The sequence below is a fragment of the Malaya genurostris genome, chromosome 3 (genome assembly GCF_030247185.1).
Source record: "Malaya genurostris strain Urasoe2022 chromosome 3, Malgen_1.1, whole genome shotgun sequence".
Lineage (NCBI taxonomy): Eukaryota > Metazoa > Arthropoda > Insecta > Diptera > Culicidae > Malaya > Malaya genurostris.
In genome coordinates, this window is record NC_080572.1 from 88,589,702 (window position 1) to 88,606,825 (window position 17,124).

Consider the following 17,124-nt stretch of genomic DNA (forward strand, 5'->3'; position numbering starts at 1 on the left):
GAACAGCTTCGATCATATCGTCTGCCGAATTCCGGTCAAAGAAATTTATTTATATGGGAATATGAGTGATATGAGAGAGTTAAAGACATCATTACACCAGTAGGTGTATTAAAACTGATTTTGCAGTGTATTACTACAACTACGAAATGCCATATCAAATGGAAAATGTAAGAAAATCCTCCAAATATTATTGTAATCATGAATTGAATTTGACTCCGCTACTTTATCTTGTGGAATGTTACAGTAGTAAAACATCATTGGCAACCCTGCATGCATGAACGGAAGAGTGACACCAGCTTACTCTCGCGTGAACCGGAGAGTGGTGACCACCCGTGCGAGCATAACATTGTGTGTACGAGAGAGAGAACAGCGAATGAATTTGCTGACAGCCAAGCATGGATGATCGCGCGCGGTGCTGAGTACGACCGAGTCGCGTGGATTCGCGCGGCTACCGTACGATAGGTCGGCATCGTTTAGTACGAATTTCCCTCTCGCGCGGATTGGTTGATTGCGTGATTACTTCCAACTTGGTCCGGTAGGTAGTTCAACACTGTGGCACGACCTTTTGGAGGGTTTTCAGAGTCTTTATTGTACTGTTCTACGGTATTAATTCCACAGACGGGAATTGACCGGTCGTTTTGCGCGGATTCATTCACACCCGAAACCTAACCCGGTCGGAATTAATCAATTACCGTGCGAGGATTGTTGTGGGGATAATAACAGTTCAGTGGCGCTCCTTCATCGACTGAGACGACTACGTTTAATTGATGGAGAGGAGCAAGAAGACGTAAAAAGGAGGGCCATTTTTATGAGTTTGAATTTGATAGTGTGGTGAATTGGTGTCTGGTGCAGGAAGAATTCTTTCTAGCAGTTGGTGAAGGGGGGGTGGCACGTTTTATGCAAATTCAACTATTCCAAACCACTTTCGGAGGGTGGGTGCTTCGGGCTTGTGACGTGTGCACCGGGCTCTAGAGCATACGTTTCAGAAGTGGTGTGTTGTGCGGTTTTTTTGACATTTTCAAGTGGGGTATTTGTTCGACGTTTTATTATTAGAAAATTTTACTAGTGAGTGGCTTGAATGCCAAGATCGAATCATCTCTCCGTGATAATTGCAATTTCACTATCTCGTGAAATACTAGTTTTCAGTGACTTATTTGTGGATGTGTGTGCACGTGAGTGTTGTTGACGCGAAATATTCCGTAGCTTCTCGAAATTGGCCGCTAAGTTGGAATGATCAAAGATTGTATTAAAGAATCGAATGCTTTTATCCTTTCTCGACTCGCGTTATTTTATGTCTATTTTTTATTTTCATGTATTGTTATTTTTAGTTCTATTTAAATAATTTATGATCAAAATAAATTGCACAACATAAGACAGCGACAACTGAAAGAGGTAGAATCGTTTCCGTTTCGTTCTCAACGTGTGTAACAGTGCAAAGCAGAGGAATTCGCAGTTCGCTGGTGAGTGAATTTCGTGAGTGAAATTCACTATAAATTTCAACGAGGGAACAAGTTAACAAAAAGGAAAAAGAAAAAGCATAAAAAACAGGCAAACATGTGTCAAGATCGAGTAATTAAGCTGCTGATATTTGGCTTTATCGCCGGCTTGCTGCTGCAGGAATGTAAGTTGATCATCCTCCCATAATTTCCCCCCCGGACTATTGTCTGCTTTTTCCTGTGTGCTCGCGGTTCCAGATGGGTGGTGCGGATGGCCATATCGGGTGAAACAGAACCACTCATTTTATTGTGACATGAATCATTCACTAGCTGGATTCAGGGGTTTTTGATGGATTCGAACTTGTACATTCATATATTTTTAGATATAATGTTGGAAGACTGAGTTGTTTCTGTTTCGTAGAGCTATAATGTCTTCAATTCGTAAATAGAGATTTTTAATAAGGTTCAATGATTAATAATGATTTATTTCGAAAGTACGATTTGAGATGTTGAATTTAACATCCAAAACATGGCTGATACAATATGAGTCTTGGTAGTAGTTAGATTATGAGTCCGCTGAAATCAAAGAATTTTGTTGGGTCGTGATTCGATTATATGGTAACCCAACAATGAAACCAGCGTTTTATTTCCTGATCCAGTGACCCATTCCGCATTATTTCTTAAATGAACTCTAGTACAGGACTAGACAACTATGTATCCGTTTTCAGAGCCAGTTTTGGACCAGCTCAAGTTCGGTTGAAATTGGCATATGAAAATATTCGACTTAGAAATTATTCTTGCTGCAGGGTGAGATAAAAGTGTTGTCAGGATTATCGGTAACGTTTTCTCTTGATCTTAGTGTGGGAGAAGCTAAATGTTTTTTTTGAGTTATTTACTGTTTCCTATAGCCTGTTCATGAAGTAAATATGAAGTTCAAAGAATTGTTTTTCAACTGAAACAGTTCGAAGAATCTAGAGCTCAAGTTCTAGATATTATAACTTTTATATGAATTGAAATTATATTGGATATTTATCATCTTTTCTTTCTGTTTCGGCAACGCTGGCCGAGAAGCTTTTTAAATTACCAACAGAGATTCACGAAAATAAGAAGACGAATTTCTGCTTGAAAAAAGAAGTCAGTTGTCTGGTCCTGACCTAGAATGAACTTAAATATTTAAAGGGTGTTATTTTCACCAAAAAGGTAGTCAGCTGTTCATTCAGTGTTCTGGTTTGAAATAACGATTTTCTTCGCTCCACGCTTCATCTTTGACTCTTGACGGTATAGCACATCAAATTAAACTTATAGTACTACTACCAGCTAATTTATTTCTTATGTTTCGAACGAAATATACACTCCATACAATTGAAATTTAATTGCTCGTGACTGCTTCAAAAAAATCCGATTCCCAGTACTCTTTTAGGTAATCTACGTGAAATTTTCACCCACCGTAGGGGCAGAAAAATTTGATGACCTTAAGATTAAAACCTCTATAGTCAAAACAAAAAACTGGAACTGGATTAGAACTGATTTCAGGCCCTGAGTTCTGAATTTGGACTCTAAATTCGGAATGTGAACCTGAATTATGTGCCTTGTGTTCTGGATTTGTATTCTAAACCTGAATTCTGGACCAAAATTTGACTTTTGTTCGGAGTTCTGGAGACCCATAGTGTTGTATACCACTCTACTCAGCTCGACCAGATCGGACAATGTTTAGGTGTGCAGCTTTCGAATACTTTTCTCTCCGGTCAATTTTCTCGGAGATGGATAAACCGATTTTCATAAGGTTGGACTACTACTGGGTCATTGATCAAGTTCAAAGATGAACTCGTTATCACTTCCGGTTCCGAAGATATAATGGTATAAGTGACGCAACCGACGAAACGCACATTTTATCTCTTCGCCTAATTTTCTCGGAGATGGCTGAACCGATTTCAGCAATCTTAGGCTCGATTGAAAGTCACTACTAGGTCATTAATCAAGATCGAAGATCAAATGGCTGTCACATCCGGTTCCGAAGATAAAATGGTACAAGTGACGTAAACGACTTAACACATTGCGCTCAATTTTCTTGGATATGCATGGCTCGACTCGATTTCAATATTTTTTTATTTTCATGCATGCAGGGTTGCCATTGATGTTTTACTATTGTAACATTCCACAAGATAAAGTAGGGGAGTTAAATTCAATTCATGATTACAATAATATTTAGAGGATTTTCTTCCATTTTCCATCTGATTTGGCATTTCGTAGTTGTAGTAATACACTGCAAAATCTATTTTACAGGTTTGTGCAAAGTCTACGGTAGTCTCCTTTTTTATGTGGAACACATCTTTGTTTTCTATATAGGGGTGCAAATCAGAAATTTAAGGGTAAATACAAGTAGAAATGTGGTCAGGTTTTGAACACTTACAGCTCAGTCAGTTTAGTTTCAATCAGTAACATTATTTCACCAATTGATTGGAAATATATCTACGTATCGATTTGATTGTTCATAGCCATGTACACAAAGGTCTTTTTTTATGCGGTTTTTTATGCGACTTTTTTATGCGAATTTTCAAAGTTATGCGGTTTTTTTTATGCGAATTTTCAGAGTTATGCGGTTTCCCGTCTGCGGTTTTTTATGCAAAGTTTCAGAGTTATTATCTATAAATAAACACTGTCCCAGAAACTATGGACGCACTTTGATTTCGCTGTAAATAATTCACAAGTGTTAGATATTCAAAGTTTATTCGATATACTGATAATATTAGACTACAACAACAGAATATTATTCTCAACATTTGCTACTTAGCCATTGTAGACTAGCTGGCGCGCTTTCTTGCGAACGTTTCTCATTAAATTCCGTGCAGACTTCTTGACGACAAGTTTTGACACTTTTTTCCAATCTTTTTCGAACTATTGAATGGTTTCGGCTGCCGAGACATGTTTCCTAAGATGTGCCTTCGTTAATGCCCAAAATTCCTCAATTGGTCGAAGTTGTGGGCAATTTGGTGGATTCATGTCTTTTAAGATGAAGGTGATATTTTTAGTAGTATACCATTCTACCGTTGATTTCGAGTAGTGGCAAGAAGCAAGATCTGGCCAGAAGATAACAGGATCCTTGTAGCTTCGAATTATGGGTAGAAGTCGTTTTTGTAAACATTCCTTGATGTATATTTCGCTGTTCATTGAAGCAGTGGTGATGAAGGGTTTCGAAATCTTACCGCAGCTACAAATTGCTTGCCAGACCGTAGCTTTCTTACCAAATTTTTTGACTACAATCGATGTCTTGGACTGGTTGAACACTTGCCCTTCTCGCACCGTATAATATTGGGGTCCCGGCAAGGATTTGTAATCGAGTTTCACGTAGGTTTCGTCGTCCATGCATTATGCAGTTCAAATTTCCAGCAAGAATCGTATTGTACAGTTTTCGAATCCTCGGCCTGATTGATGCTTCTTGTTTCGGACTACGTTTTGGTTGTTTCTGCTTCTTATAGGTTCTAAGATTCAAACGTTCTTTAGCACGAAGAACATTTGACTTCGAAGTGCCCACTTTTTTGCCACATCCCGAACTGAAACCTCCTTCTTTTGCTCGAATGCCTTCAGTATACGTTTATTCAACTGAGGGTTAGCAGGACCTTTTTTTTTGTCACGTTTTCGGTTTATCCTCAAAGGTGTTATCCTCACCGAACTTCCTGATTGCATTTCGCACGGCTTTTTCACTTACTCCTTTCATTTTTGCTATCTTTCTCAGTGACAATCCGCGTCCTGTGCACCATTTGTACACAATTTCTCGACGTTGTTCTGCTGAAAGTCCACGTATTTCGAAACAAACTAATGAAAACGAATAAACAATTGCACAAGTGGTTAGAGAAGAGTGTAAACAACAGGACGACAAATTGACAGATTCTGAACCATTGCGAAATGGCAGCGGAATTCGAAGGATTACATTGGTATTGAAAGTTTTACCATTGAAAGATGGGTGCTTCCCAAACAATTAGCTATCAAAACACCATCATCGCAGTGACTCATAATGACGAGTACAGTGATTCTAATGGGAAACTTAACCATGAGCAAATGGAGAAGAACCTCTTTCGATTAGTCCTATTCGGAAAAGATTTCGTATCCGCACTAGCTGGTTTAGATTTCCAAATACTTTAAGTTATTAGTTCACTCAACACAAGTGATGCAATAATAAATTTAGTTTTATGCTCTCCGGTAACAACTATTACTAGCTTCACAAAATGATAACGCACATATTCGGAACGCAGTTTCAAATGAACCCTTCGGAGTACCTTTTCTTTATCTTATCTGTCCATGTGCTCATACTGAAATTATGCAACCCGACAAGTGTTACTTCTGCTAGGTTTAGGCAACTCCGTCGTATACAAACAGACAATCCGAACGATGCAGCTCCGTGCACTGTTTGCCGAGACGTACGAATTCATCGGTGAGATGAGATGAAAACGAGTAAATTACGGGACAATACATTAATACATACATACGGAATGATAAAAATATACGCTTTTTCGTTTGGATGCTTGTGAGCAGTGTCTGTACCAACCATCCGAGCGTCGCGTTAATAGGCGTCGTCTGTATGTCTTGTGACACAATTTAGGTAACGCAGCTAGACCCGACAGGTTGCTCAAGGTTTCGAGGTGAATTCCTGAGTGTTCTTCCCATCGCCTGCGCTACTGCCAACCGCTACCACCATGGATGACGAATTTCTTTCAAATTTAAAATAGATTCATTCGTTTCAGCTTGCCAGCTTCCCATCTGTTTGCCGACGATATTTATCCCATTCCGACTGTCACAACAGCGCTTCGGTCAACGGATGGCGGGAGTCTACACTGGCCATAAACGCAGGGGAAATTGTATTCATTTGAATTGAAAAAACGACGCATTATTGCACACCCATCATAACCGATGAGGTTCCACAATTGCACAAATCAGCAAACTAAGGACCCCTTTTAAGCAGTGGATCTTATTTCAACAGCTGCTACATGTGCGGGATTTTCTTTTTTGTTCGCCTCTTCTGCTTTCATCGCAAAACCGAGGCGCGATCATCATTTTCTTCGATCAGTCAGTCGCGTGAAATGTTGTTTTTATTTTCTTCGTTCTCAACGCTGGTATTCGAGTATTTCCTTGTTATTCATTCTGCTTGACCCGTTGGATGTTATTTATTGTTTGTCCATGTTGTGCCCTTCTTTACCACACTGATCAGACTCCACGTTGCTCGAATTGTAGTAGAATTTTTTATTTCTGAAACCAAATTACATAAAGCTTAGTCAGCTTTAAAGGGTAATCTGCGGAAATCAGCCATTGTTGAAAAATGCAAAAACAGTTTACTCCGATGTCATTAAGTGGAACTCCAAAAAAGAAATATCAACTTATTTGGTTTATTTGCCGCAATAAAATGATGTTTTCCACGAAGCTATATAGCGATAACGTGTTTTTTAATAGTGACTGTTTTCCTAAGGTTGTAAGTTGACGATGCACCTACCTACACTGAAGTACGGATTAGTTACATCTAACATTCTTATATACAATAATAATTTGTATAGTTCTTTATAATAAAAAAGGAAGATATACGTCAATATCAATCGAAAAATTCCCTCTAATTTAATGCAAATGTAATGAACAATAAAATATTTGACACCACTTGCAAACTCTGAAGTCAACAAACGCATTGAAACCAATCCAAACCCAATTAAAAATGATATCATCACTAAACTGATTATATGCACTTCCGATTTGCATATTTCAACAGGGTTTTCTTTTTACGTGATTTCGTTTGTAGCTTTTTCACAAATGGGCGGTCCCAGCGGTCACAAAAATAACAACATACAGAATTTTGATGTCGATTATTTGATTCCGGTTTGTATTTCAGTGAAAGAAACTATCAAACTGCTGTACGGGATTAATTTCTGGCATTTGGAAAGGCCAAATTGTGGAGTTCTCCACGATATTAAACATTGATCGTACACGCAGAGAAAAATATTGTAAGAATAACTAAATTTGGATTTTATGCAACAAATTTTTTTATTGAAATAGTGACACAAGAAGATCTGGGTTGATATTGCAAATGTTGCTACTTGAAACTACTTTCAGTGGATTAGTTTGTTTCAATCAATATTTTGATAGAAATAACTAATATTCTACTTGTGCGTTCCGGTCAATTTCTTGTCAATTCGAAAAATTAATTTTAAATAAACGAACTCTAGTTTAAGTTAAAGCGGATTTTTAGCGTTTTAATTTTCCAAACTTTTTAGCTGAAGTAAAACAATTTAAATTTAGCTATTTCTACTAACACTTTTGTTTGTTATAATCACATATTTTGGTTTTTTAAAAATTAAATGATTTCTTTTAAATTAATTTGCAAGGTATTTTTTGATGTTACTTTATTTCGATTTATGCTCGTAATAAAATTCTTAAAAATTATTCATATTGAAGCCCGGGTATTTTGATTAGTATCCAATGTTTTGGTGCTTCATCAGTCCGGTCAAGATATCTGCATCAAACAATTATTTTTCGAAAAAAAATATATGTTATTTAATGCTATGCATTTTTCAAGAATATTATAAATTATCAATACATATGCTTGGATTGTTTATAACCCTCTATGGAATGAAAGAAGTTTATCAAAATGCGCACAAACTTTATCCTTGAGAGCAAAATTGCTGCAAATAAGATCATAGATAAATTTTTTTCGTGATATAAATGTATAACAGGATTGAATTAACATAGACATTACCGATAACATCAACTCAACTTTGGTTGACATGTAATAAATAGATAGTTTATTTCAACAATGGAATCAGCAAAACAAATTTTTTTTTGTTTGACTAGACAAAAATTTGGACTCAAATCAAACTGAGAATATTGTTGATGTTGAAGGGAAAAATTCGTTCAAAACAATCATATTCTAGTTAGAAATCATCATAAATATAATTTAAAAATCTACTAATAGTTTTATTAGTTTAAACCTGCTTCTTTCTCTGCGTGTAGCATATTTCTCAAACGCGAAGTTGACCAATACTTGCTTCATATGCACTCGTTTGGTGCGAATTTCACACTGCGAAAAAGATGAACAAATTGTTCTAGATTTGCACTAACTTGATGATTTTTATCTCCGATTTACAAAGAAGCAATCTTTATAGTTCTTTAGATAACATTTATAGCCACTAGAAAGGCTGTTTTTGCATAATGTTCCCCATAGTTGTCCACTTTTCGGTGTATTTTCCTCTTTTTGATGATCATATTTTCGATGGCATGTAGCAAAAATTATGCTGATATGTTAGACACAGCAAAAGATATTCACGATCAAAAACTTATCAATCTGTTAGAGGGTAAATTTTGAAGAGCCGCCCCATAGTAAAGTCAGTCGAATTCACGACAAAAAATAGTTTAAATTATGCTAAGACCAATGGCGCATATAGGTTGAAATCAATAAATACTTCATAAAGTTCAAAACAGGAATATCTATAAGTCAACACAATAATCTGATTGAATGTATCAATGACGTTGAAATGAAATGCAGAGGCGCTGCTTGGTAAGAGATGATACTTTCAGTAAGGGCTGTCAAATCGGTAGGAAAATTTTAAATGGGTTCATTTTTTTAACGATTTCTGAAAAAACGGACAAATTCATTTGAAAAAAGTGTAAGAAAAAGTTTTCAATCAGAGGTGTTAATGTTGATCTTAATTTATTGTGCGAGAGCTGAGGTTTATTTAGAATGGAGCATTATATTTGGTTTAATACCATTTTTCAAATGCCCGGAAATAGCAAGTAAAGTATTCAAAATAAACGGTACTCGTTCACTGAACATACTTGTACTCTAGATATAAACATTACACTGATTTCTGTTTAAAAAGGCGGGTGGGTAATGTCAGCGACATAACTGGATGTCGTGAATACGAAAACAACTGACATGTTCCTTAACACTTCCGAATATCAATTGTATGAATTATGCAAGCATTCCCCTTTTTCACATTTTTCGCAAAAACAAAGAAGGCTTCTTCCCTTGATCTCGATTACTGTGAATTTCACACAGCGAAAAGTGCACAAATCTAACCAAACTGTTCTTGATTTGCACTAAACTGAGAATAATTACCTTCGATTTGCGAACAACAAATCCAAATAGTTCTTTAAAAAACTTCTAGAGCCATTAGAACGGCTGATATTGTGTAATGCTTTTTTTTCCAATGCTAATGACTGGCAGCTGTGACGTAATCGCTCTTGTCGAAAGCGTGCAGACGACACAAAACACATCTGCTCGCAGTGGCGATAGAATCCAAACTGATTCAATTTTTGTTAAGAGATTTCCTTTTATGTGATTTCGTTTGTAGCTTTTCCACTAATGGGCGGTCCTAACGGCTATAAAAATATCCGCATACAGAATTTTAATGTCGATTATTTCATTTCGGATTTGCATAATTTATTGAAAGAAACTATCAATATGATGTAGGGATTCGTTTCTAGCATTCAGAAGGACCAAATTGAGGAACTCACTACGATATTCACCACTTTTTGGAACATTTTTCTTGAACGATTTGTTGTACAGCAGCAGATATTTTATTCTCTTCCTCAGAACGCGTTCTGATTGGCTGGTGTTGGCATGGGTCAAATGAGATAGGTTTTTCAATAGTGTACTATTGAAATACTTCAATGCTTTTGCTATACACGTATAAGTTGAAAAATTTCGATTCTATTGGTAGTTAGATTATATAAACTCTTTCATAGATCACTGAGATATGAGCTTTCAAAATACGAGAAAGGCAAACGCGCCTTATGAATTATCCTCTTTGATACTCGTTTATACCAAACATTTCAAAAAAGTTGAATTTTGAACTATTTGAGATTATGCCACACAACTGAAAATTTTATCATAAAATTGTGATCATATTTCCGATGGCATGTAGCAAAAATTATGTTGATTCGTTAGATACAACAAGAGATATTCACGATCAAAAACTTATCACTCTCTCAGAGGGTAAATTTTGAAAAGGCACCCCATAGTAAAGTAAGTCGTATTCACGACAAAAATCTACAAGAATCAGCCACATGTGGTTGTTCGAGCCATTGATGTGGAACAAGGCAACATATTGGCATATTGGCGCAAAACTGAAATGTAGAGGCGCTGCTTGTTTAGAGATGATACTTTCAGCAAGAGCTGTCAAATCGGTAGGAAAATTTCTGATTACTCCATCTTTTCAACGATTGCTTATGAAAACGTGCAAATTCATTTGAAAAATCATAGTAGGAGTTGAAAAAAGGTTTTTACTCTGAGGTAGTAATGTTGATCTTAGTTCATTGTGGGAAATCTACCGTTTATTCAGAATAGAGCATTAAACTTGGTTTGATACCATTTTTCAAATGGCTGGAAATAACAAATAAAGTATCTACAATAAATAGTACTCGATCGCTATACATTCTAGTACTCGAGAAATCAACATTACACTGATTTCTGTTTAAAAAATGTTGATCCGAAAAAACCTAACCTTACCCAATTTCACACATTTCTGAAGTTTTTCCATATTTAATCAATAGTTGCACTATTTATGTACCATTTAATTCCACTAATTCACTGTCAAGTTATTACACTTCCACAGAGTCACTATACTTTGATGAAGCATAACAAACGTTACAATACAGATACGCGTATTTCGGAATGTTATTTCCATCCTTCTTCAGTGTATCGGTTTTATAAGTTTGTTTTGCCCAATTAATTATAAAACCGATACACCGAAGAAGGATGTAAATAACATTCCGAAATACGCGTATCTGTATCTGCTTTCCCTTTGTTATATCGCTTACTCCTTCAAAACCGTCTTCTATGGCAGGGAAATCCGGTATGCCGGAGAGTTTTAGCAGACAAATCGCTACTAATCAAAATTTCAATCATATATAATTGAAAATAGGATCAGGGTCATTTCGCCGAATGGATAATTTCGCCGAATGGGTCATTTCGCCGAAAGCCATTTCGCCGAAAGCCATTTCGCTGAAAGGGTCATTTCGCCGATTCCTGCAATTGTCTTAATATTATAATTAAATTGATTTAAAATAAAAACAAATGAATGTACGCTCGTTTTGTTGACCTACAATTGTACTTCTTGAATAAATATTGATTCTTGTACTCTCTAATAAAGATTGATTCATGAACTTCAGAGCGGAGTTCCCAAGAAAACTTGTTGACTATTAGCCACTAAGCATCAAAGCAATTGTATAGGTGTATCTACCAAGCGAATGTATGTGGTATTTTCCGTTTACTAAGTGAAAAAATATCTAATGCGGCTTCGTCACATCGATTTGATTCGTGTGCTGTCCGACCTCGCTACCACTCGTTCGGACTTAACTAAAGCAAAGAAACCTAGCTTTGAGTAGACCGGGCAATCGTGGCAGTTACAGGTTTGTAAGCAAGAGGCCGCCGCTTCCGACGGCGGGTCGGCGACCAACTCAGCCGGCGTTGCCTCGGCGGCTTTATGCCGCCGAGACATCTTGGCTTCGGTTATGTGGTTGCACCACATCAGTTATACAAGAGGCATAATAACACAAAAAATAATAATATAATGTATTCGAAATTACCCTTTCGGCGAAATGTACCTTTCGGCGAAATAACCCTTTCGGAGAAATGACTTTCGGCGAAATGACCTACTCGGCAAAACGACTTTCGGCGAAATGGCGTTTGACGAAACGACTTTCGGCGAAATGGCTTTCGGCGAAGTGACCCACTCCCTTGAAAATACGTGGCTTGATATATTCAAATCGAAACTTATAAATATTTCCAATCAAATGATGAAATAATATTAATAATTGATACAAAAAAGACTGAGCTGTAAGTATTTAAAACCTGACCACATTTCTACGTGTAGTTTTCCTTGAGTTTCTGATTTGCAACCCTATATAGAATATAAAGATGTGTTCCACATCAAAAGTAACTATTGTGTTTGAATTCATGTGAACTTTCCTTATTTCACATAAACCATTTCTTGTTTCGCATAAACCAGTTGTAAATTTAACCTTACAACGTTTCCATCATTGAAAAAAAAAACCATCAAGAAACTTTTTCAAGCCAGGAGGGAACAAATGACTGTCTGTCGGTCAACCGGAAAGACAAAATCGACTAATTGCCGACTGCACTGATCGGAACAGACAAAAAATTTGCTTTCCCTACGAGAAAAAACCATTCGTCAAGAGTTACAAAACCAGACGTCCCAACCCGAAACATACATCGATCGGTATTTCTCCCGAGGCATCGAAGTTCTCTGTCTACAAATGATCGAACGAAAAAATAAAAAATAAACGAAAACAGATTGGCCCCACCAATGTCCGCATCTCGCATCCCAGCAATTGAGATAAAAATATGATACTATTTCATAATACACAACACCCACGAGTTCGCGATATCCCCGAGAACGATGATGCTCGAAAGCATCCGAGCATCATCAGCATCATCATCTGCTGCTGTCGTTGCTTCCTTCGGTTTTGTCGTCAATCCCAACAGTAACAGCAACAGCAACAACAAGAACACGATCCACGTTCAAAACGAGATGACTCGGTGCTGAGCGAAGCACTAACCGTTCTGCTATGCCATAAGCGAACATGGTGGTATGTTTGTGTATGACACGGTACGAAGCCAGCCGTATGATCCGAACAGTTTTTTTTCGATGGTGATCGTGGCGGTATGCGTTTCTGTTGTTGATGCTGAACCTTTTAGAGCTGATATCATTTTAGGGTGCGAGATTAGAAGTGAACCTCTACTAATTAAGAGTCGGGTTGGGTTTGTTATTGTTCTAGTTTTTATGACCACTGAATAGTAGCTTGAATAGTTTTTATGTTGTACTAAGAAACGTTTGGCGCCATGAGAAAAGTTAGTGTTTTTTTTCAATACATTAGAAAGTGGAGTAACTGATTTTCTGTTTCTAAAAAACACAAACATTTGAAAGCTATCTTAGTGACTGACTTTTTGTTTCGTTTGAATCATTGGTCATGTAAAGATATTTTGAATTTATTTTGTTTTGTTTAAATATTTCTAAAATGGGGCAAAAGACAATAAGGGTTAGATTTGTCCTTCAATATTGTGTTCAAGATCACAATAGTTTCTACTGTGACGGGTGACCACACATCAGTTGAGATCATGATCCCCCGGTGAACGACCAAAATGGTTAAAGCCTGTCTAAAATAAATGATATAAAAAACAAAAGCTGAGATCATCACGTAGATAATAACATGCCCAGAAGCAGCGAAAGGCAGTGAAGCAGAGATAAACGAAAACTCTCCAGCAGCAAGTGAATTATGTCGTTTTCGCTTCAGAGAACTGACCCCGGGTAGTATCATCAAACAAACACTTGGTGTTGGGTTCGCACTTGGCAACGGGGGTGTGAGCAATACCGATATTGTAGTCAGGTTCGAATTTCAGTTCAATAAAACTAGGTTCTGAACAGGATTCAATTAAACAGTTAGGGTAGAAACTGAGTTAGATTTGGCCTCAAGCGAAAACGACATGGAATAATTGCTGGCGGTGGGTTGCCATTACGATATGAACGGACCGATTTTGACCAAAATAGTCGCAAAAGAAAAGTATCCTCGTCGGCTTGAAGCCTACTGAATGTTTCTGAGATCAGATGTTTACTTTTCGAGTTATACGTAGGTTTTATGTCAAAATTTATTGTTTTTGCCTTTCTCATATAGTAAGGCTATGCAATCACTGCGAAAACCTGTGTGTGTATGTATGTAACAAAAATACGCACTGAATTTCATCCAGATCCGACTTCCAGTTCCGGAGATATAGGATGATATGTACCGAAAAAATGATAAAAATATGCACTCACTTTTTTCAGAGATGGCTAAACCGATTTTCACAAACTTAGATTCAAATAAAAGGACTAACAGTCCCATAGCCTTCTATTGAATTTTATTTGGATCCGACTTCCGGTTCCGAAGTTACATGGGAATATGTGAAAATTAGAGAAAAAGTGTGCGTCCATTTTGCTCTGAAACGGCTCAACCGATTTTTACAACCTAAGATTCAAATGAAAGGTCTTATAGTTTCCTAAAAATTTATAGAACATTTCATCCGGATCTGACTTCCGGTTCCGGAACTAAAGCGTGCTAAGTGGAAAATTACCAATTTCATTAGTAGTTTTTCACAAACGATGGTCAAAAACAGGGTCAATCCCATAGAACTGTCTGATAAATTCTTCTAGTTTGCATAGCTTGTTAGTTTATAGGCATAAAAACTTATTTCGGCACTACTGGCCTCCCCTTTTCCGGAAGCACCGAAAGTGTTGAAGAGAAACTCCAAAAATAGAACTCACTTTGATTTCTCTGCGATGCTTGAAACGATTTTCACAAATCAAAATTTGAATTGAAACTCATATTATCTTTAAAAATACTGTGAAATTTCATCCGTATCCAACTTCCGGTTCCGCAGTTACAGGGTGATGAGTGTCAAAGTTTTCAAATCGCCATATAGATTGGCAATATGTACAACACCGAAAGAAGAAGAAAACACAAAACGAACGATACGTGCTTTGTTCAATTTCGTACACGCTATGAAGGAATCGAAACTGTTACGGATGTCTGCTAATGGTGTGTGATATTGGTAGAAGACGGTGCAGCGACCTGCGGTTGTTGACCTTGTAAACAAAATATGCTTTAAGACTTAGGTTTGACACGGCAATAGCTATCAACGAACCATAGATTGTTAAAATCTGTCCATTTCTAACAAAGATATCGATTTTTTGGTGCTGGCGACTTTTTCAGCTATTACAGCAGTAGTATTGAGCGCTGTATGATAAAGCGATGCTTGGGAGCAACGTGAAACACTATTTTTAATACTTTAATGCAATTGTTCCTAAGCACCAAATTTCGTCTCGTTTCAATTTTAGCACGGTTCGTTTTTGGCAACATAATCGTTCGAATATGAGATATGTATTGGAAAGATGGCAGTGTTTGCTAATTCAAAACAATTTCATGTTTACGAGGTCTGTTCAAAAAGTTCCCGAAATTTTTTAATTGCGCGCGTCTGGAGAGTCCGGTGGTCAAAATTTTTTTTTATTGTGTTGGTACATATGTCCCTAATGTATGGTGAAATTTTCAGCTGTATTCATTGTTTACATTCTGTCTTGTAGCGGCTGGTGTAGACGTGTTTTTTTAGCTCAGCGATTCGAAATTCCGGGAACTTTTTGAACAGACCTCGTATATTGATTTAAACGGTTACTGGAAGAACATAACTTCTCACACACATATACCATTAGAATCAGTTCGTCGAGCTCAGCGAATGTGTGCGTGACAAGTAATTAACCGATTTCTGAAAGCTTAGATTCATATGAGAAGTCCTATGCTCCCATGCGAGGTTCCTGAATGTCATTTGGCTCCGACTGCTGGAACTACAGGATGATATGTGTAATGAAATTAAAATAGTGTCACTGATTTTTCTTGTAGATGACTGTACCGATTTCCTCCATATAAGATTCAAATGGAAGGTCATAAGATCCCATGAACACTTCTTTAATTTGGAACGCACTACGATTTTTAAAAGATGGCTACACTGATTTTCAACAATTTCGAATCAAATTGAATGGTTTACAATCCCTTTGGTGTATTTAACCGAAGGAATCCCGGTTCCGAAATTATCGGAAATAAAGAAGCTCGATCGTTTTCTCAAGAAAGACCAAAACGAATTTCATAAACAAAAATTTAAATTAAAAGTCTTATGGTCCCATACAAAGTTAATAAATTTTATCCGATCCCGACCGATTCTGGAATTACAAGGTGATGAGTTTTTAAAATTCAAACCGTCATAGAATATTGCGGTACCAAATAATCGTCAAAGTTGGACTCAAAACTATTATTCTTGTCCCTGAATACCGGCTCTGGAAGTACCGTAAATAATAACCAAAAACTCTGAAATGGAACTCACTTCGACATCTCATGGAATACTTAATCGATTGACACACGTTTAGTTTCAAAAGAATAAATTTATGGTTCCATACAATTTTTTTTTTCGATCCGATTTCCAGTTCCGAAACTACACGATAATGAGTGATTGAAACTTCAAACTGTCATTTAAAACGACATGCAAAACACACATGCTGATTGATAAAAAAAAAGTATCATCTCACTGCTAGGTGGATTAAGCATATTTAGCCTTTCTTATGTAGAAAGACTATACAATCACCGAATTTTGAACCAAGGCCCAGAGGTCCGAGTTTCATACACCATTCGAATCAGTTCGTCGAGTACGCAAACTGGCTGTATGTGTGTGTTCATTTTTTGCACTCACTTTTTTCGGAACTTCCGGTTCCGGAGTTGCAGGCTGATACGTGTAAAAAAAATTAAAATTAAGTGTAGTTACTTTTCTCAGAGGCGGCTGAATCGATTCTCACAAACTAAAATTCAAATAAAAGGTCTTATGGTCCCATAGCCAGTTATTGAATTTCATTTGGATTCGACATTTGGTTCCGGAGTTGCAGGGTAATATGTGAAAATTAGAGAAAAAGTGTGCTAAAGCGTAATGAGTGGAAAATTACCAATTTCATGAGTATTTTTTCACTAACGATGGTCACAAACAGGTACAAATCCCATAAAACTGTAACTGGTAAATACTTATAGTTTGCTGAACTTGTTAGTTTGTGGACTGTTCCGGAAGCACCGAATGTAGTGAAAAAAAATTCCAAAAATAGAACTCACTTCTCAACGATGCTTG

At 37.0% G+C, this 17,124-nt stretch overlaps 1 long non-coding RNA gene across 1 annotated transcript in view; it reads left to right on the top strand.

The window, feature by feature from the left end:
- Positions 1-451: 451 nt before the first annotated feature.
- The window catches only part of LOC131435197 (uncharacterized), a 114,782-nt gene continuing 98,109 nt past the window's right edge, over positions 452-17,124 (top strand). Inside the window, exons 1-2 of the long non-coding RNA XR_009230466.1 lie at positions 452-535; positions 1,329-1,621. This is a non-coding gene — a long non-coding RNA (uncharacterized LOC131435197). The remainder of the gene's footprint in view (positions 536-1,328; positions 1,622-17,124) is intronic.